Raw genomic sequence first — 3,486 nt, forward strand, 5'->3', positions numbered from 1 at the left:
TAAGTGCAACACACTTCCCATCCCTCCTCCACTGTGCACACAGCAGGGAAGATGTAGACACCTTAATGAGTAGCAGGTGAAGGAAAGCTTGTGATTGGGCCTGTTTCTGCATTCCTTCTGCTAAACAGCCATGTAACTTATGTTATGTCACACACTTCTTCCAGACAGCAGCCTCATGACTTCTTTTCTTTCCCTTAGCCCCCTTCCAACAGCTTCCTTGTTGGTTGTGACCAAGGGGCATTTGCAAAGCGCGCCTCCTATGGAGACCTTTTGATGCTAATAAGCCATCACCCGCAGTTAGCATCCCATTGACTGCCATTCATTTTGATGTCACTTTGACAGTGAATAACTTTAAATCTGAAGTGTTTAAAGACTTTATTTGTCATATCCCAGAAAGTGAGCGTAAAACACTTCATGTCCCCGACATCCCCCCCGAAATCTACGCCTATGTCTGACCAGTGTTGATTAATTAGTGCTGATACAGTTTCCTGAGGAAACATATTTTCTTAAAACTAGGATTGCAGATATTTATTTTGATAATCGATTAATCTGTGGATATTTTTTAATTAAGGAATTAATGGATGATACCTTTTATTTGCCCCCTAGGGGAATTTGCTTTGCACAAAGAGCATACTTTCATAACAACAACTTTAAAACTTGGCCTGCTAAACTGATATTTCTTGTAACCTGATTCACCTTTCTCTTATATATATATATATACACACACACACACACACACGCATACACACACGCATACACACAAACCCTGTTGCCCTCTGACGTGTGTTGTGTAACCAACGAAGACGTGAGATCAAGTCACAGCCAACTGGTGTTGTGTTACATGAAATACTACAATATGTATATTTTTTTATATACATTGATCTTGTTGGATTCACAAAAGTTCAATAAAGAAAATACATAAAATACAAAAAAATATGGGGGGGGGTGAGTCCGTTTGTCGTCATCACCCACTTGAGTGGGCAAATGCTCACATTCGATGGCGTCTTCACGGGTGAACCCTAACTCTAGAACCCGACCAATACGAATATTTGGTTATTTAAAAATCCAATATATGGGCCAATATATATTTAAAATAAAATCCAGAAACGTGTTAAAAAAAACAACAAAAACTCATTAACAAAAAAAAATCTGTGTTGCCAACAGGGACGTTGTAGAGCGTCCTCTGGGGGACAGACTATGCAACACCATCACTAACGGGGACGTTGTAGAGCGTCCTCTGGTGGACAGACTATGCAACACCATCACTAACAGGGACGTGGTAGAGCGTCCTCTGGGGGACAGACTATGCAACACCATCACTAACGGACGTTGTAGAGCGTCCTCTGGGGGACAGACTATGCAACACCATCACTAACGGACGTTGTAGAGCGTCCTCTGGGGGACAGACTATGCAACACCATCACTAACGGGACGTTGTAGAGCGTCCTCGGTGGACAGACTATGCAACACCATCCACTAACAGGGACGTGGTAGAGCGTCCTCTGGTGGACAGACTATGCAACACCATCACTAACAGGGACGTGGTAGAGCATCCTCTGGGGGACAGACTATGCAACACCATCACTAACGGACGTTGTAGAGCGTCCTCTGGGGGACAGACTATGCAACACCATCACTAACAGGGACGTTGTAGAGCGTCCTCTGGTGGACAGACTATGCAACACCATCACTAACAGGGACGTGGTAGAGCGTCCTCTGGGGGACAGACTATGCAACACCATCACTAACGGACGTTGTAGAGCGTCCTCTGGTGGACAGACTATGCAACGCCATCACTAACAGGGACGTTGTAGAGCGTCCTCTGGTGGACAGACTATGCAACGTCATCACTAACAGGGACGTTGTAGAGCGTCCTCTGGTGGACAGACTATGCAACGTCATCACTAACGGGGACGTTGTAGAGCGTCCTCTGGTGGACAGACTATGCAACACCAACACTCATAACATGGTTGACCGTCCGTTTTTATTTTTTTTATTTTTGTCATATTATAAAGGATTCTGATGAATGAATGAATATAAAAAAAATATATATAAAAAATTAAATTGGCCATTATGAATTCCGATACCAATAGATCAGGAAATGTCAAATATCGGCCAATATATCGGTCGGACTCTACCTAACACCAGATACTGGTGGTTTTTGGACTCCCCCGGTTCAGTAAACTGCACATTTTAGAGTGGTCTTTATTGTGGCTAGCCTAAGGCACACCTGACCAATTATCATGCTGTCCAATCAGCATCTTGATGGGCCACACCTGTAAAGTGGATGGATTATCTCTGATTAAAGGAGAAGTGCTCAATAACACAGATTTGTGTACAATATTTGAGAGAAATAAGCCTTTTGTGTACATAGAAAAACTCTTAGATCTTTGAGTTCAGCTCATAAAAATTGGAGCAAAAACAAAAGTGTTGCATTAGTAATTTTTCTTCGTATCTATGTGTGTTATGTGTACTTGCTGTGAAAACCTATATCCCTTTTAGGACCATAAATCAAAATCTAATCTACTCCTTTTTTAAATATCTGACATCCCTAAGGCTTATTTTTTGGCTTTATGCAGGCTGGACTGGGAACGGCTACCCGAGCCTCCGTAGCATTAACTGGGTCAAGCAGCATCTACTCGGCCTAATGTGTATTATGACAATCTGGATTAGTCATCTGGTCTATTCCCAAACCACCTCAGGCACACGCACAGCCTCGCAGATTTAATTCAGCCACATAGTCTGGATTTTAAAAGAAAAAAAAACAACCCGGCATTGCTGTTCTCTTTCTTGCAGCAGCACACACTCTCTTTTTGTCCACCATTTGGTATTCTGAGTGAAGAGTTGACCTTTACCGTTCTGTCGTTGTGTTCGTCTGCCGGCTGTTAATTGAAATGATATCGCTGGTGGTTGTTGATGAGCCGGCGGCGGCGGGGGGGGGGAGCGTAGCTCAGTTAAAATTGCCTCATCACTCCGAGCTGGCAGTCTAAACGGTCACTGTGTCAACATCTAATCTCCGTTAATCCTTTGCTATGATTAGAAATCAGGATAAGTATACGGCTGAAGGATGGCTGTATACAAACATGATGTTCTTGTCGTGTGCTGACTCATGGCCTCAGCTGGCAGACGGATCATTTTACATCTGTTCTTAAAAGGAGAATTACGGTCGATTTCAACATGTTGCTCTGTTTAAAAAAAAAGTGGAGTGCTGTCAGTAGCGAGGCAAATAAAACCAATCGGTGCTGCCTACACCGTGTTATCCTCCTGCTGGCGTTGGCACGCAACAGGCTTAAACAGGGCAAGTTTTAAATGTGCTTTTAGCCTCTAAACATGTTCAAAATGTCATTAAAAGTCCCCCCCCATGTGCAGTGATTCCTTCTGAGGGAACACAGTGAATCTGATGCTGGAGATGTGACAGAAAGGCATTAACGTTGTGCTAATTCAGCTGTAGTGTTTAGTCGCTGTGTTGAGAGGCAGTTAGAGAGC

General features: G+C 43.3%; 1 protein-coding gene across 1 annotated transcript in view; it reads left to right on the forward strand.

Annotated features, from left to right (window-relative positions):
• Positions 1-3,486, forward strand: part of elovl6l (ELOVL family member 6, elongation of long chain fatty acids like) — a 12,086-nt gene that overhangs the window by 925 nt on the left and 7,675 nt on the right. The gene's annotated exons all lie outside the window — the stretch shown is intronic.

Source organism: Etheostoma spectabile, chromosome 21 (genome assembly GCF_008692095.1).
Source record: "Etheostoma spectabile isolate EspeVRDwgs_2016 chromosome 21, UIUC_Espe_1.0, whole genome shotgun sequence".
Lineage (NCBI taxonomy): Eukaryota > Metazoa > Chordata > Actinopteri > Perciformes > Percidae > Etheostoma > Etheostoma spectabile.